Here is a 26,346-nt window from a genome sequence, read left to right as displayed (position 1 = left end):
GAAAATAGCATTGTTGAAGCCCCACCACAGGCACATGGATAGATGCCATAATTTTTAGGAAACACAATCCTTAGTACAGGTCTCAGTTTTAGATGCTGTTTAAGTATGCAATGGTGCAGTTAAAGTAATGAAAATTGGAAAAGGAGATGAAAAGTCTTTGAATCAGTTATACTTGGAGTAAGTCACATTCACACTATTGTTAGGGCCTTTAAAATTTTCCCCTCTTAGTTGCAGTTTATTCATCTCTAAAATAGAATATTACTTAAAGTGGCTATTATGAGATTTAATGTTTATGTTTGTTTATTACCCTCATATACCACTCAATACCTCCTGTGGTGACTTTATGTAGTTGTCAATAAAAACAGCTAACTTGCAAAGTAAATATCAGTACATTTTAATTAGTCATAGTTTTTCTCAAACTATGATTTTAATTTCTGGTTATTTTGGTTGCTACTCCTTCAATTCTGCAGTTTTAATAAGTTTCTGCTCTATTCTTTAATATTATTCAGAGAAAAGAAGATAAGTTTTAGCATCCCTTCAGTATTAAATATTTAATGATGTTTGAATACTAACTGTGTAAAGAGGTTTTAAATCATTCTGTAAACACACTGGTACAAATCATAGAGGTTTAGACCTCTGGTACATGCTGAGAAAAAAGAAGTGAAATCCACTAAAGCTAAATAAAGCTACTAAGGAGGTTTTATATGGTATAGAGGGCAAAGAATGTATTTTCATTTATTTCCCTGGAGTTAGAAATTTTTTTCTGTTAATTATCATAAAGTGCATTGAAAAATATGTAAGTGCTGTATATAGTCTTTAAAATGTTGGAACCTTTTGACTCTTTCAAGTTATATGATCTTTTAACAATATTTGAAAACCCTTTATGCTAAGTGCTTCTCTTAGTCACTTACTTTTCAGGGTGACTGCTCCCATTCTAAAAGAAAAAAAATATTCATATCCCCTTAGCACTCATCCTATTGATAGTCTGTGGTCTTTGATTTTCATATTTGACTTTGGGCAAAATAGTCTTTTAATTGCTGAAATATGTTTATTCAAGTGAAATCTGAATACTGTGAGCAGAATGGATTCTCCTTCAGTCTCTTGCTTTACTAATTAAGACTGTCAATATTTTGTTAATGCTTAAATCTCTTTATTATAAACTTTTATTTTCATATTTAATCACATACACAGTTACTTCTGGCCACCTGCCACATTTCCTATTTCCTCATCTCCTAAAGACACAGGTTTAATCCTCCTGTGTTTGGCTTGGCAGCAAATTTGTGTGCAGTTCTCTATGTACTGCCATAGCAACATAAAATGATAACTTATGCTCATATGAACTTTCATGCTTTGGAAAAATCAATGTTCAGCACAACATCAAATAATTGCCTAGATTTGTTAGTCCTTCACTCTGATATAATATGAAAATTATGGACAGGTGGTTTATTTTATCTTGTTTCATGTGTAGAGGTCTGAATTAGCTGCTATGATTCATGCTGACCTTCTAACATCACTTCTTAGGCATATTCCCTTGGTTCTCAATTCTGTGTCTGAAGTGAGCAATCAATTTATCACTAAGCAGAGGAAATAGAAATGAAAGAAGGTGAAGAGCATGTTAAAGGGTTGTGTATGGCTTACTCTTATCTAAGTTTCTTTTTAGAAATTAAACAAGAAATGCATTGTGTATTGATCTGAGCAATGATTTCTGACTAATAATAATTTATATGTGGCTATAAAATACTATTAATAGCATGAGATAAAAATGTTTTTTAACCTTATACACACAATATTTTTGATATCAGAACTATAAATTTAACTTAATATACATTATTAGTATACTAATTTATTAAAGACTAGTAATCATTCTTAAGCTTAATTTTAAAATGATTCAATTTTAGAATTTGTTTTTCATAAATTTATTTTTTACTTCCATGTATTCTTATAATTTAACAATTAAAACTAAAATTTTTAGATTCTTTCTGAATCAAATGTCAAAACAAGTGTGGATTTACCCAAGCATGGAATATATAACTAGATATAGTTATATATCTTTGGGCTCTGCAGACTTGGAGTCAATCTGTTGTAAGTATTTTTTATTTTAATAATTACATTTGCAATGAACATAGATACTTTTTCTTGTCGTTCTTCTCTAAACAGCATAGTTTAACAATTATTTACATAGCGTTTACATATTTGGTGTTATAATTCATTTACAGATGATTTAAAGCATATGGAAGGATTGAGTGAAGTACTTTCATTTTACATGAGGAATGTTAGGTTTCACTGATTTTGGTATTGACTGGGAAGTTTTTCTGGAACCTATTTCCTATGACACTGAGAAACAACTACATAGAGGTTTTAAGATAATATTAGATTATAATTTAGCATAATTCGTGCATTTGACCTCCATTATTATGACCTTGTTTCTGTAACTGGAAAGCTAGACACCTCATGAGTCATGATGCCTGTAGTTTAAAGTAAATCTCAACTGCCAAAAATCATTAATGACAGAAGACATCTGTAAACTTGGTATTACTTTTTGTATACATACATATCTACATGGATATCTTTTGCATGTGAGTAAATCACATTGAGTTCTAATTTTTTATTCCTACAATTTTAGTTGTTTCTGTTAAGAAATCTTGATATATTTGTGGTACTATCAAAATATATGGTAAATTTTTAAAATTTAAAATTTACTACAGTGATAGATGCATCACCATTAACTCCCCTGAAAATAGAACCACTTATTTCATACACACTTATTTCATCATTCTTGCTGCTTTTTGAAGCAGTTCTGAAAGCCCTATTTCGTGTCTTTGAGAAATGTGATTAAAAAACACAGTGAATGTTGTTCCAGGGTGTCTTGCACCAGAAGACATGTGCATAGCAACATTATTGTATATCCTCATCCACATTTTTCACCAGATCTAGCCTGATGAGACTTCCGGCTCCTCCCTAATAAAAATGATGAGAAAAGTAAATGTTCTAAGTTGATACAGATCATCATGTCAATTACACAATGTAACTAAAAACAATTATAAAACACAGTTCTAGGACTACTTCAGAAAGTGGCAAAAGAGTGGGCTGAATGCATTCAAAGCAAGGGAGAGTATTTTGAGGGGCATTAGGGGCATTGTGTCTCTTACCGTAAACTATTTTTTAAATTTAAACATTCATTATATATTTTTATCATATCTACAATAAAAAATGTTAGAGAAAGTTCAGAAATATTGGAGAAAGTCTAACTATGATCTGATCTCTCGCTCACTCCCCTTATCCAGAACAAATGCTCCTCCTATCTTTTTACTAACATGAGATTAATCACTGTATTTGTTTTCTGCAACCAAAGAATGATTTTAAAAACAGACAAGAAAGTGCATATGGATAGAAACAGTTTTGGAGATGTTAAGTATCTTCTTCTAGAGAGGGAAACCCTGGGAAAGAGCCTCACAAAAATGACAGGATGGTGGTGTTGATGATGATGATCCTCATCACATAATCATAAAAAGATCATGAAGTTCAGTAAGGTGTAATATCATAGGAAGTGGACCCAGTATGCCAAGTGCTCTACCTGAGTAACCTTGCTTTGTCCTTAGAGCCAGCCCATGGTTTAGGCAGTTATTTATTTATTTATTTATTTATTTTGGTACTGGGGATCGAACTCGTGTCCTTGAGCTTGCGTAGCAGGCGGTGAAACCACTGAGCTAAATCCCCGGCCCTAGGCGGTTATTTTAAAAAGATGAGAAAATGTGTTTTTATAAAGCATAGCATTTGGGTAGATTATGAGTAGGAAATAAACCTAACTTTGGGAAAGTTATATTAGTGGAGGTGATAAATAATGTGTCCTCTTACATGTGACACCCATTTGATGGCAAACAATATCCCAAGTTTAAGGACCAAAGTAAAGGTTGAACTAAATGAAAGTAGATGTGTTGAGATTTTACTGGGGAGAAGTATGAGGGGAAAAAGGGGAAAGAGGAATTAGTAAGAAGCAAGAACATAAGGAGATACATGGTATGTTTTGAGAATATCAAGGATGTTAAGGAAAGTAAGGGAAATAAAGCTCAGTCTAGGCAGAAGGTAAATAGTGAAGTTTTTCTTTTTAATGTTTACAAGCATCTTCGGAATTTCACCCCTAGTGTGTCACTAAAATTGATTTCCCCTCATTTTCTTTGTTTCAACTATATTAGAGACTTAGCCCAGAGTTAAAGGAACCCAAAAGCTTCATACAATCCAGGGCCTTCAAAATAGTATTTCATTTGCTGAAAACCTGTTTCTTGTGTTTTCTGCCCCTCATTTGACTACATCCTACTCACCCTCCCATGTGCAAAGCCATTCTGCAGTGAGCCCTGTCCTACCCTCAGGAGGGAGCTTAGGGCATTCTGATAGAATTCTCTTTTGCCTCTTTCATACTTTTATCCATCTATAATAATTTGTTCAGTGAGTGGCAGTGGACAAGTAATTGAACTAAAAATACATGAAGGCAGAGATGGTATAGTTTTGACACACAGTATAAGCTTAATAGGTATTTTATGAAAAAATATAAAATAATAAACTTCATGTTAAAAATTTACAATTATTTCAAATGATCAATTATTCATTTAATCAAATTTAAGCAAAAGAAAAAAAATTGCAATTTAATTTATATAAAAGCTTCCAAGGTTCTAATCAGAAAAGCCACACATATGATTTGGAAATATAACTTTATAAAAACTTAGTTTATGACAAAGTGACTGCAAAATCAAGAGAAAAGAATGAACTCTTGAATGTGTGGAGAAAATTGATTTATGAAAAGAAAAATAAAACAAATACCTTTCTTTTGACACCTGATAGATTAAAAATCTCATTGTGAAAAGTATTACTATACAAGAGTAATATCACTTCTAAAAGAATACTATTGTGTTTTATATAGTAAAAAACTGGAGTCTTCAAAAAACAACCAACAAATACCCAAGTCATAAAGGAAAAAAATTACTCTAAAATCATCCCTGGTACCAATGGGATATGTATTCCAGGATATTCTCCTCCACATTCTTGTACAAAGTGGCATAGTATTTGCAAATGATCTATTCACATCCTCCCTTATACTTTGTCATCTGTAGATTACATATACCTAATACAGCACGACTTTCTATAACCAGGTTTTTATTTTGTTTTATTTTTGGTGTTTTGAGACAGGGTCTCAATATGCAGTCCAGGCTGGCCTTGAACTCACTCAGATCATCCTGCCTCAGACACCTTAGTGCTGGGATGACAGGCATGGGCCAACACGCCCAGCTCCAGGTATACTGTATTGTGTAGGGTAAATGGAAATGAAAATGTCTCTGCTCAATACAGATATATTTTTAAAAATATTATTTTCAATATGTTGGTTGAATTCGATGATGCATAGATGTGGATATGAACTGGTGGCTGTATTTAATTATATCAGAATTAAAGTCTTCTCTTTAAAAATACAATATAGACAAAGTTAATTTATAAGTTGCCCTCTGTATGTGTATGTATACACACGCCAAAGAATGGCTAATAGCTGCAGTGTAATATGAAACTGAGTCCTCTAAATTCATAAGAAGGGGAGCTAAATTGACACATGGGGTGATTCTAAATGATTGAAAAGGAAATGAAGGTCATTCTAAGTAGTTTTTGCTCAACAAATGCTTGTTAAATTATTAATCTCAATTAATACATTTCAAATTGTTTAAAAAATGGTAATTGGTATTCCAGTTCCTGTTAGAAAATGTAGCACAATGGTAGCCCCAGGACTGCTGGCTGTGACATAAAGAGGCCTAGATTGTTGTACAGTAAACCTCTTTTTTTCCCCTTGTCTCAAAATTATGAGATGTGATTACAAAAAAGTGGTTAATGTTTAAATAAAAATTTTAAAAATTGTTACAGTAAAAGATACATTTCCATTAATTCCCCCTGAAAATACTACCCCTTGCTTTGAACACACTTATCTTGCAGTACTTGCGATTTTCTGAGGCAGCTGTTGCAGTTCTTTTTCATATCTTTAGTTACATTGATTCAATGTCCTGAATCAATTCAAAACATTTCCTGCAAATTCTGTCAAATAAAACCATTACAGTGTTTCCTTTTCCATTTTGTTCACCTGATCTGTCAGTGAGAGACTTCTGGCTCTTCCCCAAAGCCAAAGTGACCCTAAAATGTAAAACGTGTGTTTTTGATCTTACACCATACATGCACAAATCTCAATCCTGTGATTTCGCAGTGCCTCCCCTTAGACAGGAGTGATATACATTACCAAACCATTGATGAGGCCTTGATCAAGTGCTTCAATCTAACCAAACTGATACGAGTGAAACTGGCACAGGAAAAGATTTAAAGCGAACTGGTATGACTGAAATTGACTTCTTGATGTCACCTTTTTCTTGTGTAAAGAAAGCGTGGTCCACACAATAACTGCACCTTGGTGACAGCAACACAGAGCACACAGAAACCCCACCCACAGGCTTAACAGCAGTGACTGTCAGACTCTTCCTTTCATTCTCCGATCCCTACGTCAACATATTCTTCCTTGATATAATCCAGAATAATCTTGTTTTTCTATATTATCACGAATGATAATTTATTTCAGCTTCATATCTATTAAATTATCAAAACGGAGTCTTTACTAATGCTCCTACCTCCCATCTGTTCTCTTTTCCAAATCCTACCCTCTTTCTAAATCAATTCCTTTTCAAATCTGTTTCTACACTGATTTTTTAAAAATGTGCATCAGATCAGGCACTTTCTTGCACAGAATTTTTAAGGGATTTTTTTACAATTTCCTATGATAAAAAAAAACCTATCCCCTATGTGTGTAAGTGGGTGGATCCCTTACCTAAGTCGGTGCAACTCCTCCTCTATTTCCAACACTTCCCACCATGCCCTCTGATTTCTGTACTGGAGGGTGTCTGTGTTGACTCTGAATCTTCCTCACCCTTTTAAACTTTTCTATGTACCTCAGGCAGTGGAAACTATACTTCTCAGTTTTAACTCATGCTTGGATTTAGAAAGTGTTTCATGCATGGCATTGGTAGAAGTTTAAGATGATAGGATACAAACCAAAGCACTAATATTCCTCTGGTGTACTCAGGTGAGTGAGTGTATGGAATTCAGCAGACATCACTTCATGTTTACCTAGAATTTTCTTCCCACTATTTGTTTGCTTAAATTATAGTTATCTGTAAAAACTTTGCTGAAAAGTTAGTGCATTTTGGAAGACTTCTGAATCACCTCTGTATAAAACTGATGAAGTTATTCTCTTTTCAAACTGACTTTGTCTCTCATCATACTGAATATTGGGTCTTCCTTAACTTGCTTCTGTCCTATCTATACTTGGCTTTAAGTCTGTGAAAAAAGGGGTTCTGTGAAAGGCAACAGACTCGAAGTCCCTAATAGAATAATCCGTGCCCATTTTGTGGCTAAAAGATAATTGCAGTACATGAATACTAATATATTCAGTTAATCTTTCAGATGAGATCACAGAAAAAGACAAACTCAAGAATGAAACTGGATAACACTCAGAACAGTGGTTTGTATGACAAACTAGAAGTTGCAAACCACTTTCTGTCTGCACTATGAATAAATATATTTTATATTGTTACATTTCATTTTTACATCTATAACAGAATTACTGGTATTACTAATATGAATAAACTAAATTGAAATATTTTATTAAAATTGTATGATATAAAATATTTAACATAGTGTTTACATTTAGCAATTACTCCATAAAGTCTATTATTATGACTTTAGCTTGAGGAGTTACTTTTGCAAATTCAGAACAAAATCAATTTCTTTGGATGAATTGCTTAACAATTTAAACTGATAATCTGAAATTCATGAATAAAATTAAAACATTATAATTTAAAATCTAAATCAACTATCTGAACTTATTACTGGATTTTTGCAGAGGAGTGAAGATGGATAGTGATGCTAAAACTTACAAATATAGGTATTCCTGTAGTTAAAAATATTAGGCAATCCAGTAATGGCTGGTTTTATTCAACCAGTGAGCAACATTCATAACCTTCTGTTTTTAGTGAAACTAATTTTCCAAATAATAGTAAAATCTTTGAAGAAGAAAATAATCTAGGCCAACATAATGAGATTTCAGAAAAATGGAATTTATTTGATCTCATATTAATATACAAATAAGTGCTTGTTTGTACTTGTTATCTCATATATACTTTATTTCATTTTGGTATGATACTATGATCATGGTATAATATTTAAATTAAGTAGTGGATAAGGATAATTTAAAAATTAAACACTTCAGAATTATTACATTATTACTTGTATATGTAAAAGTGTCATTTGCTTTTAAGCAAAAATGTTATATGACTTCATGAAATGCAGACTACAATCTCACCACTATTTGAAACATTACATAGTATATCTTGCAGGATGTTTATAGAAAATGCTTTTCAAATTACTTCACATTTTCTTTCAGCAGATTTTAGAATCCTCTTTTTTAATGAATGGTTCATTTCAAACCTTTTTTACTAGGAAAAACTTCCATATATTTTACAGCAATAATTCACAGTACTTTGAAATAAATTGTTTTTTTAAATAATCAGTTTTATATCTATCACTTTTTGTCTGAATATTAAAATATATTGTTATCCTGAGACATCTGCATAGCAGGTTTTCTGGGGGTGCTGGGCTCTCTCTCTCTCTCTCTCTCTCCGTATGTTAGTCTTGAATCTATATTATATTATGGTGCTAGGAGACTTATTGTGCAGAGTTTGTCTTTGACATCATATATATCAGGTAGCAAAGTCTGTGTTTTTTTAGAACACATTTGTTAACTATGATAATAATCTTTAAAACATTCAATGTGTATATAGCCTCACATGTTATATAAATCTTCATAGTGAACTATTCAGAATATAGTACTATTGTCTTTATTTCATAGAAAGCTTAAATGACTTAAAAGGATGTGAAGTTGATCTCTTAGAAGAGAGTAGAATGATTGGCCCACGTCTGTAGAATTTGAGAGTGATGCAGAACAATATTGCTCAAATATCACAGCTGGCTATTTAGGCTCTACTGTGCTAGAGCCGGCTCCAACATGGAAGGAGAGCTAAAGATAGTGTGTTTCCCCAGCAACCTATTCAGTGATTGACAGGTGGAAAGCTTGAAATTGGTGGTGCTTTGAGTACTCATGTTGTGAGAGAACACAAATATTGCAAATCAGGATTTAATTTTTTAAGAGAGCCAGTTTTCTATGGACACCTGGCAATGAATATCCTGGTAGTAGGCCATGAAGTGGAGAAAAGATAATTTTTTTTCTTTTATTCTTTGGAATATCTATGAAATTTCATTTTTACCTACAGTAGTAGGCTTTTTTTTTACTGAATCTAACAATTTTTAAGGTTTATACAAGTAAGTATTCATAATATTAAAGTTTTGCATGGCTAGATAAGTTTACTAAGGATTTTAAGCTACTATTACTGTATGAATTCTCCTTTCCCTAGTGTTATTGTCAAGTTTATGAAGCTCTTGCTGTGTGTGTGTGTTTGTGTGTATATTTTTGTGTGTGAGTGTGCACCTGTATACATTAAGGTTTCAGGAAATTAAAGGCTGAAATTTAAATGGTTTGCTATCAGTACAATGCAAACATAATCTTACCATGCTCACTGAAGCATTTCTATTTTTGCTATTTAAATTATAAGTGAATTTGATATAATCATTAAAGTTTTCATTTCTTTATGTCTATAGCTAATCATTTAATATGGAATAACATATACAACAATAGTGCTTTATCAGAATTATCCATACATTTTAATTGTACATATAATTAATTTTTAAAAGATGTTTAAAATGATCAAAGTACATTAACAAATAAAAATTGCGTATTTTAAAGTTTCCAATCTGATCCATTGATATATGCATGAATTATGAAATTATCAAGTGGAGTTTTCAGATAAGGGCTATAGTTTTATTTATGCAAGATGACCAATTTTATATTTTAATGCATATGTGAACTTAAGTTCCAATATGAACCTTATATATGCCTATTTATAAGGTTATTGAAAATTGGATTTTCCCACCTCAGTACACTGGGTTAAACAGTAATAACGATTTTTTACTGTAGTAGATAGAGAAAAAGATAATCTGTTTTCTGAAATAATCTTTTTTGATTTACTTGAGACAATAAGAGTTAAAATAGCTTTAAGCATACATTCGACCATTATTATAACATCTAATAACTCAGAATTTAATGATAGTAATATCACAAAATTTCAACATTTTATGTGATATGAAAAAAACACAAAGTTTCATTTTTTACACAAAGGAATATTTGTAAAGTTCATTAATAAATACATGTCTGGCCAGGCATGGTAACTAGTGCCTATAATACTACCCCTCAAGCAGTTGAAGGATCCCTGCAAGTTTGAGGACAGCCTGGGCTACAAAGTGAGTTCAAAGCCAGCCTGAACTGCAAAGTGAAACTCTACCTCAATATAAAATAAAATAATAAAATAAAATAAAATGAAATAAAATAAGCAGCATAAATTTCTAGTCTCACAAATGAAAAAGAGGAATCTGGTGAGCTAGACTATTTTAAACTGTAGTTTAAAAAGTTGCTGCTCTGACTTAGAAAGAATAAGTGAAGAAAAATATTGCTCAATGATGATTAAAAAATTTCTGAATTATAGTAGATTTTTAATAAAAAATTATGTTGTATGATTTTCCTTGAATACATTGTTTTTGATTATAGATGATTATTTATGGTGATATTTTAAGATAAATTCACTATCACAAAACAATTTAATGATCATGTATTAAGCAAAATAATGTATTCGCAAAGATGTTCATGTACAAATCCAAGCAAATGTAAATATATTAGATTACATGACGAAGGAGAATTTAGGTAACAGATGTAATTAAAATTGATAATTAGCTAACTTTAAAATAGATAATTCTTGATTATTTCTATTTGTCCAATACTATACCAAAGGTCCTTCAGTGTGGAAGAGAGAGACAAAAGAATTAGAGCCAGCTGGATTTAATGCACAGAAAGCTCACATCATTGGCCATTGCTGGCTTTGAGGATGAAGGGCTGGGACTTGAACCCAGAAATATGGGCCATCTTTAAGAGCTAGAAAAAGCAAGTAGATGAATTTTTCCCTTCCAAGCCTTTAGTAAATAATACCGCATTGGAAACAACTTGATTTTTGCCCACTAGTACCCATGTCAGACTTCAAACCCACTGGGTCATCAAAAAATAAATTAGTTCTTTTTGGTTTTTAAACATTGAGTTTGTGGTCATTTAGTGTAGCAACACAATGAAATCAATACAAGTAGAGTACTATCATGAAGAAACATTTTGAAATCCTAATAATTTCATAATGTGAAGATATACCTTCTTCAAAGAAGAAAAAAAATGTTTTTATAAAAAGGACTAAATTGCTGCAGCCAGAATACCAAGGTGAGACTGTGTACAAAGTTGGTACTGCTAACACTTGGTAAATTCATCTTCATTTTCTCCCTCTTTTTGTGGTAATCCAGAATGAAAGGCAGACCATCTTACTTTGGCAGATATTGGTACCCCAACATCAGTGATATAGACTTAGGCCTTCTGTTCTACCATTACAGAAATTGTCTCCATATTTAGAAAAAAAAGGCTTAACTTTTCAAAATGGATACATCTATGTTAACATCTATTCTAATATATTTCAATTAATACAGAGAATTATGTTTAAACATAAAAATTAATAAAATATTGGTTATCAATATATATTTAGTTTCTTAAATTGATGACAGAAAGTTACTACCAAGGGTTGTGTAATTATTTTCAGCTGATTTGCTTGTTGATTTTTGTGAAAATACTTATAAAAGAAACAGCAACAGTCAAATAATTTTCCAAAATCCCCTGGCTTTGATTATTCAGGAAATTTATATGTATTCTAATTAAATTACACTTTATTTAATTTTGCTTAATAAATTTTTAATTGAGACAATAAATTTGTTATATTTTATCATACCCATAGGTGTATATTATGGTAATTAAATATATGTGTACAATGTGTAATAATCAAATTAGCATAATCATCATTTCAAGCTCTGATTAATTCTAAATTATCAAGTAATTAAAGCTATTCTGAAAAGATATGAAACATTACAAAATGGGTGAAATTTCACCAATTCATTTAATTATCTTTAAAGCTCAATGCAAAAAGTCAATAATACATTAGCTAGCTAGCACTCATGAGGCATGTTTCTGTAGAATGGACTGCTAAAGATAATCCCTGGAAACACTGAATATGTCACCATTCATGACATAAGACATTCTATATATGAATGTAAAGTAACTGATTTTAAATTAGATTTTCATTGATTCTGTAGACATTCACAAAGGTACTTAAAAGCAGCCAACTGCCTGGACTCAGAAATGTGGAAGAAAGAGAATTAGAAAGATTTGAAAGCTAAGAAGATTCATCTCACCTCCTGCTGTTCAAGCGGGCCACATGGAAAGCAGGAGAAGCTAAAGGAAGCCATCTTCAGGAGCAAAGACTGGCATCTGGTTGATATCCAGCAGTATTCATGAACCTTGACATCCCAATGACCTAAACCCAAATAACCACTTGAATGACCTGAGAAATGAATTCTTCCTCAGAGACTCCAGTAACAAATACAGTTCTGCCAACAACCTGATTTCAGATTTGTGAAACTAAACAAATAATTCATTTAAATTTGCAGAATTCTAACCAATAGAAGCTGTGAAGTGGTAAATGTGCATTTTTTAAGGGACTCAAGTTTGTTGAACGTGAATATAGCTAAAGAAAGTGAATAACCCTGCTTTAGGAATCAGCATTGCCATGGAATCACTAGAGGTCAGCCAACCACCTTGCGTACAGCATGGATCAGATGACCTGACTGGGAGGACAATTAGGAGCTGCAGAAGAAAACAAAGACACATTAGTGCATTTATCTATTCCCTTATTTCAACTGGGTGTATTGCCTCTGAATTGCTGATGATATTCCAACTACAAGGCTAAAAATAAAATGGATTCAAAACTTTTAGTTTAATGTAAAATTGCCTTGTGTTTTTGATTCTTCTGTAATACTACTATGCCACCTTGCTCAGTCTGAACCTGAGCTGTGAAGTGGAACTTTGATATTCACAATTTTCTGTTGCCATAAAATGTGTTAAAGAAGATGTTGCAAAATTATTTTGTTAATGCTGCCAGTTTCTGGCAACCTGCATTCTACCTTGGGTCTCACTTCTAAGTCACACCCTGATATTTTAAGTGATTTAGTTTTGATTGAATAAATACTTGAATAGAATGTTGTGTGATTAGATTATCTGTTCCTTATCAATGTGTGTAGAAAGCTATTATTCATTTGAAGATATCATTATTTTTTTAAAAAGATATGTTATATCTGAAACCCATGTAGGAGTATTACCAGTTTGCTAAATTCTGTGAAAAACTTAACCTGTGTCTTTTATTTTTCATAAATTTCTTTACATCTTCTCTATCTCTATGGATATATCCCTGAATGATTTTCTTACCCTGCCATGTTTCTGTTAAGTGTGCTCATTTAAATGAAAGTCACCTGTCCTTGTTATTAAATAGTACCCTGTCCTAAGAATTTAAAGACCTCCAAGTAGCATATAAGAAAGGTTAACGGCAAATGAAATGGTGCATTTCAGTGTTACTGTGGACTTCATTAAAATTTAGTATTCATTATTGGTCTTTCCTAAGATCACCAGTTCCATTGAATCTTTTGATTTTGTCCTTGTAGTTTCATTAATAATTCAAAAAACTTTGCTTTAAACAACTTTTGTCAGCATCTTTCAGCATCATGCTAATGACTCAACACCACCCGAATATCAAAGAAGGAGACCTCTGATAGCGGCAGGGTTTATAGTTCTTGCCTCCTTACAGAAGAGCTTCATGAATGGATACAGTCTACACTTATATTCAAAGAGCCTGTTATAGGCATATTTACTTGAATCAAAGAATTTTAATTACTTGTATCATTTAGTATGTATTGTTATGCTATTCTATAAGTTATACGTGCCCATTACAGGAAATTGAAAATAAACATGTATCATCTTTTATCCAGAGACTTTCTTGTCAGCCTTTTTGCTGATTTCTCCCATAGTTTTACATAACAAAGATTGTATTATATATATAGATTCTCCTTTCTCTTGCTTAAAAATATATCATGCATATTTTCACTTTTCATTAATGAGTTTTACAAATTGGAATTTGTAATGACTATTACACAGACACAGCACAATTTATGTATTATTCAGTTCATCATTACCAAAGAAATAACATAAATTACAATAATATATTAGACAATTTTATTTTTCTTTTGTGGTACTGGGAACTGAGCACAAGGAATGCCAAACTGCATCTTCAGCTCTTCTTTTATTAATTGATTTGTTCATTTGTTGTTTTTTTTCAGACAAGGTCCGGGTAAATCTTCCGGACTGGCCTCAAATTTGTAATCCTCCTGCTCCAGCCTCTTGAGCCGCTGCAATTACAGGTTTGTACCACCATGCCGAGCAAAACATACAGTCTATATGTGTTTCTCCTTTGCTTGACAGAATTCTAGAGTTGATATTATTAAGCAAAAGTTTATCAATCTTTTGAAAGTGCTTTTTTACATAAGACTGTTTGTGTTATAAACTGTGAGATCATGCAAGATGGTTACCTCTACATAATTTAATATTATCCATCAATTCTGCCAATTTGATAAGTGAAAAGAGTGTATAATCATTTTTAATTTGCATTGACTTAATTCTAATAAAGCTGTATTTTTTCTATGACTCATTATCTTTAAAATAGTTGATGAGATTTATATGCTTAGCTGATAGATCTACTAAAATGATTAAGTTAATCTTCTTTTATAGAACTTCATGAGCTGTCATGCTTCCTCTGCTAACTTTTTGCACATTATATTTTGTTTAATGTCTGCCTTTCTCAGAAAATCATACTGATGCATACTTTAAAATATGGACCCTTGCAGTTTTTGATCAACCAGGTTAGCACTAAATTTTGTAGGTTCTCTTTCAGATGAAAATTCAAAGTTTACAAATGCTATAATGGTATGGAGAAGTTAGTGATGGCCTGATAAAGCGTAAACTGGTATGTGGATAAAGAGTTGTTAGGATCTTTGAAAGTGAAACTTTGGCAAAAACACATATCACCCTATTAACACATCTATACTTTTCATGTCTTAGTTGGGGTTCATGAAAATGATTTGTACCTGAAGTTTAAGGTGCATGAGCTTCAGGATACAATCATCACTGTGTTCACTATCACAGGGCTATTGCAAGGGACAGTGCCTGGCCAATTTGAGAGTGGTAGAACTCAGAGAAGAAACACATTGGTTAACATGCTCAGTACAGTTGAGAACTGAAGGATGAAAGTAAACTCAAGAGGATACTTTTTCCCCTGTTAGAAGAATTCTGGCAAAAACCATTAATCAGTAATAAACTTAATAGTATAGTATATAGTATATAGATATAGTATATAGATACTTGGTAAAAGTTGAAACAACAAAATGGTAGAAGTTAAGGAAAAATGAGGCCATGCATATTCTTGTAGGCAAAGTAAGAGCCATGGGTTGTGCCCAACCAAGTAAGTCATAGTATAAGAAGATGGTGTAACATTCATTTTATAAAAACAACCGACTTAGCTATGCTGGGGATGCTGCTCTGAGGTAGAGCACTTGCCAAGTATGTGTAAGGCCCTGAAATTGAACCCAAAGACCAGAACAACAACAACAAAAAGATAACTCAGCCTGTCCCATTAGGAATGATTTAAATAAGAAAGTAAGCATGGAATTGAATCGATTGCAGTCATGATGTGGAAAGTGATGATATCTAGAGTTAGATTGAGGTGGTTCCTAGGATCATTTGTTTATTTAATACTAACTTTTCAATGTGCACCTATAACTGCATTTCCATTATGTCTGAGGGTGGGATGGAAATGAGGATATTATAGGTATGTTTTTAACCCAATAAACATATTTTACTGTAAGAGATAAAACAAGTAAAAATTGTTTAAATTAAGAGACGATTTGATTTTGTTAAGGCAACATGGAGCACAATGAAGAGGTTGAGAAATTCTGATATTATCTTATTTATTTATTTATTTATTCATTTATTTTGGTACCGAGGCTCAAACTCAGGACATTGCACTTGCGAGGCTGGCAGTGGCACCACTGAGCTAAATCCCCGGCCCTAGAGAGATCCTGACTTTACAAATTGGACAGGAAGTTTTCTTGGAAGAGAAGATGCAGAAGTTTTTCCCTGGCAGATGGAGGAGGTGGCTTTGGAGTCCAGAGAGTAGACCCTAGACCAAAGGAGCTTGGCATATGTAAGAGTAAGACTCGAGGTCAGTGAGACCAGAGCACAGGTTCTACCTAAAAGCAGCTAGGTGCAAATGATTGTTAAGCCACAGTAAGAGATTTACTCTAAACATCATTGGAAACCACTTGGAAAAGATGCTTATCTGGAGTGCATCCTTATAGGTAAGTGAATGGAATTCCAACCATTCTTAATTACCATAATGTGATCACAGTACATCTTTACTTCCACCAAACTCAAAGCAAACTTTTGCAAATCAATGTCACTTTTAAACAATATGCAACTGCCATCAAAATAAATCATGCATATTTCGATAGTATTTCATATTTGTTATGAATCTCTCAACACAACAGGTATGTTAGCACCTTACATATATATGATTATTAGTTAACACATCATTAAATATTATTGCTTAATAAACTAAAAAATAATCTCTCATATTATCATATAACAAGTTAGATTTTTAAAAAATATCAATAGATTTAAGTAATTTCCTTTGTAATGCTAGTATTTTATGGTCTTAAAACTATTACTCTAAGGTTTTCCCCTGAGACCTAAGTGTGTGACAGTTAAAATTGGTCAAGAACCACTGTTTTAAACAAAGGAGAGAAATAATCAGATTTAAAGGTTTACAAACTAATGTAGAGTATATGTTGCAGCCACCAGAGAAAAAATGCTGAAATTGGAAAGTGGGAAGATGGCCGAATTAAGAACAATGATAGTGAAATTACAAAGTTGGACAGAATTGAAATTCTGAAAGTGAATGGGGAGAAGTGAGGAAAAATAGGTTTCTAGAGGATGTAGAGTTTGTTGTTTATTCAAAATATGATTACTCACAGCATTCACTTGGGAAGGAGACATTGGAGAAAAAATTTTCAAATTTGTTAAAAATTTAAAGACTGTTTTCACTTTGAACTGCCTAGTCTGAGATCCTGAGTTATTTAAATGAAAGTATCAAGTAGAAATTAATGAAATATAAAAGTAAGAGGAAAAAATATGTAAGATACATCTTTTTTTAGATAAAGCACCAAGATTGTGTAGAAGGAAAATTTTAAGGTTTTGCCAACCTTAAAACTTTTGCATTCCAAAGGTACTATTAACAAAATGAGTTAATAAGCTACAGACAAAATATTTGTAAATTATAAACCTGTAAATTATAAACCATAAAAGAATTCTTTTAACTCAATAAGACATAGTCTTTTGGATAAAATCTCATAACTCAGTAAGAAAAAGAGTCAATAAAAATTGACCAAAATCCTTTAATAGACATTCACCAAAGAAGTTATACAAATAATCAACAAGCACATGAAAAAAAATGCTGCAAATCATTAGTTACTAGGGAAATGTAATTATAGCTATGGTAGAGACAACTTCACAGCTAAGAATGGCCAAAATAAAAAAGGTGATAAAATGTTTTGGTAAGACTGTTGAAAAATTAAAATCCTTATATATTGTTAGTGGGAATATAAAATGATATGGGTACTTTGAAAAACATTTTAGCACTTTCTTAAAATATTATATATAAAATATAAAGTTGCCATATAATCCATCATTTCTACTCCTAGGTATATTCCTCAAAGACATGAAAATATCTATATACACAGACATTTTTGCAAATATTCATAGAAGAAAAATCTACAATAGCTAAAGAGTGAGAAAAAAATGTCGATCAACTGGTGAAAAAAAATGGTATATGTGTACTATAGAATATTATTTTGTAATTAAAAAAATGTAGTGCTAACACATGTTAAGACTTGGATTAACCAAAAAGATATGATGCATAAGGAATGAAACGACACAAGAGGACACATATTATCTGATTCCATTTCTATGCAATCTCCACAAAAGGTAAATGAGCAGAAAAAGGAAGTAAATTAGGTGTTGCTTGGGGCTACATGTGGGAATGGACAGTGATTTCAACTGGACATGATAATATTATTGTTATTATTATCTGATAATGGAGAGGGAAAGATTCTAAAATTAGATTGCTGTAAGAATTTCAAAGCTCTGTACTTACTAAATACCTGGAAATTGTACATTTAAATGTGGTGAATGTTATGGCATTCCAATTATAATATAGGAAATATGTTTTAAAAAAAAAACAAGAAGTTACCTCTATGAATAATAATCTAGTTCTAGGCTGGACATCTAAATGTATGGTTGTCTGCCTGTGATGATTTATCAGCCAGAATCCAAGTGGAAAATCTGAAATGGAGAGAATTTAATAGGTTATAAAGGTAAAAGAAGGTTAGTTCAATAGTTATAAAATGGCCCACAAAGCCCAATGTACTGGGGATGTAATTGGATTATGGGGTGCTATAGCTCTCTTGCTTCTAGAAGTAGGATCTGGTAGGAAGAGGTGAGTTCCTGGGGACATGATTTGGAAAGGTGTATTTCTCTCTCAGCTTCTCCCTACTTTCTCTACTTTCTGGCCACCAGGACAGGAGCAGAGTTTCTCCTCCTCTGCAGGTCCTTCCACCATGTTGTTTGTACCTTTAAACCACCTGACCTCAGACTGAAACGTGAGCCAATATAAACCCCTTTTCCTTTGAATTGTACATGTTGGGCATTATGTCCCTGGGAGAAGAACTCAAGTAAAACACAGGAGAACACAAAGAAATATTTCCCTCCTGGGGGGACTGATGTAAAATGAGATTGAGTCTGATAATGATCTAAATAATCTGAAGGCTAGGGTGAGCTGAGTTTCTAGGGTGTTGTAATAGGGTAACAAATGTAAAAACTTAGACTAGTGTCTGACAAAGCTTTTAATTAATTACAGTAGCAGTTCTACCATATACAGGAAATATAACTGTGGAAATCCATTCCTGAGGTCTGGGGAAAGAAGAGAATTTTTTCCTGACATGATGTATGCCACATGAGGTTTAGGGAACAGTAATGCTTTCATTTGCTAAGGTTCTGTTTAGGTTTAATTTGCCAACACCACATTCCATCCTGCTACAGGTGATAGAGTATCTCCTGTTTTCCTGTGGTATCTTAATGCTATCTAAAACTAACAGGACTTCCTTGTGGCCTAAGACTTCACAGCTAATATGTGGCATCAGTAACACAGGGTAGGGGTGGGGGATAAAACAAACTGTGGTTAGAAAGACATACAGAGGTCAGCTTCATCTACTTTACTAAATCAGTAAGTGCCATCCTACTGTCAACCAGTTTGTTTGGTTTTGTAATTTTCACTTATTAGTGTGAAGAGTATGTCATTAATTGAAAGAGTGATTTATGGTGAAAAGAGGCAGAGTACTTAATATGCAAAAAGTGCAAAATAAATATTTGTGGCATTCTTGTTATCTCAGTCAAGCTGGAGGAAGTAAACCCTAAGAGTCTTTTAATGAGTTTTGTCCATCACTCTGATTATTGCCAAATGATGCATTGCAACAAAAATAGCCAAGTATTCACTTCAGAGCTTGGGGATAATATTGAGTCTAAGTGTGGCTAAGTAGTTTAAGAGAGAGATTTTTCTATTTTCTAAGCTATGTCATGTCTTATTATGAAAGATTTGACAAATGAGAAGGTTGCTACGTCAATGAATCTTTTCAAATGATTTTATGAGAAGGAATGCAAAAGCTTTTGCAATCTGAAATATTTAGCTGAACAATTTAAAATCTTTTGTGTTGCATTGCAGGTTATACTGTTAACTTCTGAAAAGGGAGAAATAAACATTTCTTTTGTCTGGGAGCTATTCTACATATTCATGTCAGATTTAAACATTTTTATAACTAGCTCATGAGATATTTTAGTCATGGGGAAGAATTTGCCTGACAATTTAGGGTGGTTGAATAGGAGACAGCCTTCTCATTTTAGCATTGTTAAGTGTTCCATTGCTCTTTGCTGTCTCACTTTATTTTTCTTCAAGACCTGAAATGGAATTCTCTGTGTTATGGATGTATTGCCATGTTACCAAGATGTCCCTTGCAGGAATGGAGACTGCATTGCATATTCTAGGAGTGCTGTGGGAAGATAGACCTTGGTGGCCATCTGTTTTGAACTGCCTTAGGTGAACAAAATTTCCTGACATAGATTACATCCTCTTCCAGATTGGAGCCACATCCAGTAATTTGGGGTCACAAGACCATGAAGACCAGTCCTCCTCACCACCATATGAAAAAACCATCAAAACTGCTCAAAAGTCTCAAAGTCCCTAGATGTAATTTCATCACATCTTAGCTTCTCATTCCATCCAATTTGTCTTTCCTCCTTTCTGTTGAACTTGAGGGTGTGAACTCCCATCAATACCCTGAGTGATCATTTCCATTCTTAAGCAGATTCTTGAGAATCCCAGCTTGCTACATGCAGTCCATGTGTTGCAGCACACACATTAACTTTTAGAGTTACTTGCTTTTGTAAGTAAACATTTATAAGAAATATAGACAGAAAAGTGAATGAATTGAGAAGCTGCTATAATGCTTTCCACAGTGGGTGTTGCAATTTACATTTCATTCTATACGCTATCTTGAATATTTTAATATTTTTCATTTCCACATTTCTTTTAGAGTCAGCTGGTCTGTTTTCACAAAAATTATAAACAAACAAGCAAGCAGAAACCCTCATTGTTTAAATCTTCATTGGATTACTGAATCCTTAGATCAATGTGGGGAATATAGACTTGTTTAAAATATTGATTCTTCTAATCTATGAATAAAGGAATATAATTTATTTGTATTTTTAAAAAATTCTTCAAATACATTGCTGTATTTTTATATTTACTATTTGCTATGTATAGTTTTTTGATGCTATTTCAAATGTACCTCTTTGTTCCTGGTATACTTGTTATTTTTACTGTTGAAATTCTATATGATATCTGATAAGTTTTGCTTAATAAATTTGAAGTTTTGTTTGTTTGAAGTATTTGAGATTGTACCAGAAAACTTTGCATGCTAGGTAAGTGCCAAGTTGTCCACCACTGAGGTACAAGCCAATCCCTTTTTATTTAGTGACAAGTTCTCGCTAATTTTCCCAGGCTGGCTTTGAACTTTCGATTTTGCTGCTTCATTTCCCAAGTATCTGGGATTACAGGTGTCCACTGTTCTAGACAGGATCCCCCCAGCTTTACTAAGGTGAAGTTAGTATGTAATTTTATACATATATATTTTTATAGTGTTCAAGGTGAAATTTGATATATGTACAAAGTGTGAAATGATTATAACCATCATGACAGTGAACATATCTGTTATTTAACAATTATTTTTTCTGTGTGTGGTGACATTTAATATAAAATTTGTTTTAATTCATGTACATAGAGTTGTTCATTTGTGAAATATACTACTTTATATATTACCTTTTTGAGAGTGAGTGAGAATATTTCATTTAAAATAATTTACTATGATGGTGCCCCCCACTACATAATACATAATTTTGGTTGGTATATTACATACATATTTTGTGAATATTCACATAGGTCAGCATGCATCCTGAACTGGGGAAAAAAAGCATGTAGGGAAATCATAATCAAACACATGAATTATTTCTCTATCTTTCTCTCCGTCCCCTCAGATGTGGTCCAAAAGCAAACAAAACATCCTGGGAGGAGAAAAGTAAAAACCTTCTTTGATTAAGTAGTTAAAATTTTCAGGGGTAGTAAGAGATGCAATATTTCAAATAAACAGCTTAGTACGTGAAAAAAAGCATACAACAACTGGGGACTTACAGAACATTATTACAACTCAATTCAATCATTGATCTTACTGTCCCATCTCTTCCAGAGATCCTGATTACAACTGAGTCTGTCACACAGAATAATGCTAAACAGCATGCTCTCTTTGGCATTGTGTCACACTGCCACCTGAGAACTAACACCAATTGACATTCACTTGAGAAATCCTCCAATACATGTTTGCACTACTCCCTCAAAGGACTTTGTCATTTGACACAGTTTAGAGGCTTGCTTGCCATATAAAATTTCCTGAGACTGTGTGAGCAGATTTATCATATTCAACCATTCTGGCAGTCAGCAAAAAACTCCTGTCCCTTGGCTTTCAACCACTCCCACCAAAATGAAATTATAACACCTTACTGGGGTCTGAGTAAATGAGACAATGACTAAAATGATTGGATGAGAAGGTTCCAACACATGTTGCTTATCAAATGGAAATTGTGTCCTGTCTCAAGTGACATCTTCATGAAAGATCATACTCTTATTTGAAATAGTAATGGCCCTAATTTCTGGGGTAAATTGTATCACCATTCTAACATCTGAGAGTCCTTGTATTTTAAAAGTACATAATTTGATTTTCTTTTAGCCTCCAATGTGCACATGAAATTTTAACTCCCTTTGTAAATAATGTCTTTTTATATAAGTGCTGCTATAATTTTCTGTTTATATTTGTCACTCAGCATGTTGAATGTGATGTTCTTCCAAGTATTTTCTTTTGTAACTATTTACCTGGGTACAAAGGAGTTTTGGGATGTGTGCATTGATGTCCTTTATAAACACAAAATATCCTAGATCATAATGTCTTATATTCTTCTGAGATTCCAAATGCATGCTTGTTAGAGCTTTTCACTGAATTTTATACAGGTTTAAGGTTTTTCGGTAGTTTATTATTTTTTTTTTTGCATCAGTTTGGATAATTTTAATGAACTATATTCCATTGCATTTATTTTTATTTCAAATGTATTTCTTGGTTTCTTAATTTTGTTTATTAAATTTTTATTTCATGAATTCATGTTTTTATAGAATTAATTTTTTGAGACTAATCTTAAAGATTTAAGTATTGTTGATATAATTTTATTGAAAATATCACCCTTAAGTATTTCAGCACACTCAACTGGATGCAACCTATGAACCACCTATTATCTATTTTTGTTGGGTATTTTTTGTCATTACTGAAAAAAAGAGCATACTCTGGTTCATGGCCTTTATCAGTTTGGATACTAATATTGATTGAGAGCTGAACCATAGTGTGAATTTTTGCGCAATCTCCAATGATAATTTCTTCCGTTAAACGTTTTGCTCTTTTGTTTGACATCTTTTGCAAGGAAGGCTTAGCGTTGTCTGGTCAGTTTAAATGCAATTGCAGACGGAGCCAGCACATTTCAATAGGGCATCTGGCCCTTTGGTGCAGACACGCTCATAAACCTCGAGCAGAGAACTGGGAGTAGATCAGGATTCTGCTCCCAAAGGGAGCTTCGTCCTAACAGTATCTCGTCATGGAGAGGAGACTGCCTGGTACTCTGCTTCTTCTAGAATTTTTGCTTACTGTTTTATTCTTTGTCCTACTTAATTTCAGAATTCAGTGAATGTCTTGAAAAAAGAAAAATGCTGTCTGAAACACTTCAAATTCCAATATTTTGTCTTCAAACCTTCATGGTCAGAGAAAGTTGCATGCTTTCCCTGCGCCTCAGTCACAGCCATTTACTGTGGCAAACCCGGAATTCTTATAAGTTTCTTCCTCTGCGCTTATCACTTGCACTTGGGAAAAGCTTATTTCCAGAAGTCAGCTCACTTTACTGCAGGGTTTTCCTCTGCAGACCGTCAAGTCGTTACTTCCTTTTATTTCATCATCCCTCATTTAAATTAGCTATTTTTGTATCATTTTAAGTTTTTCTAAAGGGTCTTTATATTAGTCTGTTTTCTCCATTCCTTCATGCCCAATGTCAGTAGCTTTGTTTGCTAAACACTGATAAATATATGTGCATGTGTATGAGTGTGTATTTGAGCTTGTGTGTGTATTACACCTGGGCTACCTAGGGTGGAACTTTGTATGATAATTTTCATATAGTTCAATATTGGACATTAGTCACTGATGTGAGATGGAATAGGTGCAACTTATTATTTGCTATTTACTAATGGAAAAAAAAAGGTATGTTAAAAATAAAGCTCTTCATGAAACACCAAGAAAATTGTATCTGCATCTTCCGATTTTTGTGTGAAGATGTTAATTTGGGAATATTTAAGGATTTAAGGGTGTGAGGTCAGGGGATTAGAGTTTTGCTCAAAAGCACAACTCAGAAAGGAAACAAATTGCAGCATACCAAATAGCTGCATTTCATTGTTTCTTTAAATGGTTATTGTCCTGCAAGTAAGATTACATTGTACTTTTGCTGTCTCACAAGTTTCATTTTGATTGCCCTAATCTATACATTATCATACAAATTCTTATATCTAAATGTACACTCAAACCATAATGAGTTGCCGCTAAAATATTCATATGAAAATATATCAATATTATGGAAACAGAGCGAGGAGTGATAATAAGTATAAACTCTACATCTCTCTTTATAAGTATAGTGAAACCAAAGATAAAAGGCATTAATTTACTGCATTATGTACACATCACTAAGACACATTCCAATACACAGAGCTTAAAGGAGGAGAGGTTTAAATTGGCTCAAAGTTTCAGCCGATTCAACCTGTGTTCATCAGGCTTTATGGCAGAAGGGCACATGGAGCCAAGATGCTTAGTTCATGGTGGCTAGTAAGCAGAGCAGGGGAACAGAGTAGGAAAGGAATGGGCTAGGGATCATATATGGTTCCCAAGGTTATGCCCCTATGATCCACCTAGATGCACTCAGAAGAATGCTTTATTAATCCCTTCAGTGGTTTCCTAGCCAATCTAGTTGACAATTAAGCTTAACCATCATATCTCAAACTTTGTCAACTTGACACGCAAATACACCTCCTTAAACCATACTGGATCTCCAAATAAAAGCAATAATAATTTTATAATTTTATAGAACATGACACAACCATTTTACAGTACCAAAACTGTAATAATTGCTTTCTCAAACTCTCAACACTTCAATTATTCTCAAAAATCTAAGTTAAAAATCTCTTCTGATACTCATTCCCAATGTATAACAGTACAGGGTAAATATTCCCATTTCAAAAGAGATAAATAGGAATAAAGAAAAGAATAGGACCAAAGCAAGATACAGCAATATTAATTTCTGCAGCTCTGGGTTCAGTATCTGAGACACCTGGTGGTAAGGTGTAAATTCTAAGAGCTGTGGTCTGCCCTTTTCATTGGTTTTGCCATTTGCAGCCCATGTATCCTCTTTTATGGGGGGAATGCAAATTTCATAGCCTGCAAATTTCCTCAGCAGATCTTCTGCAATCCTCCCATTTCCAATTTCTGAGGATTTGTCCTGCACCTTTGGCTTCACATCTAGAGCTTCACTCACTCATTTCTCAAGGGCACATCCATTTCTCAAGGGCACAATGCTTAGTCTTTTTGGCCTTCCTTTGAAATGTGATTGGAAGACATCTGGATCCACATCTCTTGCATACTACATGCCTGAATAAACTGCATCATGTGGACAATGCCAAATTCTACTGCCCCTGTGAGAAGTAGCTAAGCTTCCTTGTATCCTGGGTGCACTAGTCTATGAGTGCTTGGATGATGGAGCACAGTGAAATGAATCCCAGTGAACCTATTCCCTAGGAAACATATCTTTATTTATTTTTATTCTTTTATTGGTATATTTTAGGTATACAATACATTTACATTTATCTGTTAGACCCAGTGAGAGAGAACCAACCAGAGATCGATATTAAATCCACACAGGAGTTTATTACCAGCCGGGACCTGAGCCGAGCATCAGACTCGAGTCCCGACTCGGGGGAGACAAATATGTTTTATAAACCTTTGAGGCCAACAGTTTCTAGGCACCCCTATAGGATAGAACGAGCAAAGCAAGCAAAAGGTACAGACGTGAAACATCCTTCTGTTAGAATATTTGTAAAACAATGGTTGATTAATTGTTATTTCTAAAGGGACCTTTTAAGGGGAGGAAGTTTCTAAGCTTCCTCCTTCTGAGTTCATCTAAAGGACAGGCAGGTGGGTCAAGCAGTAATATGGAGTTTTTCTTGCTAACTTAGGGTCCTTCAATCCTTGGGTGCTTGTACCTGTACATGATGTATCTTAGTTCTTATTTTTTTCCCCATTGCCTGTGTGCCCTTCACCCCCTCTACCCTTTCCTATTTACATAAATTTTTTTTTTTTTCTTTTCTCATAATTTTTCCTTTCCCTTCTTCCCTTTCCCCTTCC

This window comes from Heterocephalus glaber, unplaced genomic scaffold (genome assembly GCF_053883595.1).
Source record: "Heterocephalus glaber isolate CG9 unplaced genomic scaffold, H.glaber_assembly_v1.0 deba00000331, whole genome shotgun sequence".
NCBI lineage: Eukaryota > Metazoa > Chordata > Mammalia > Rodentia > Bathyergidae > Heterocephalus > Heterocephalus glaber.
This window is presented reverse-complemented; position numbering follows the sequence as displayed.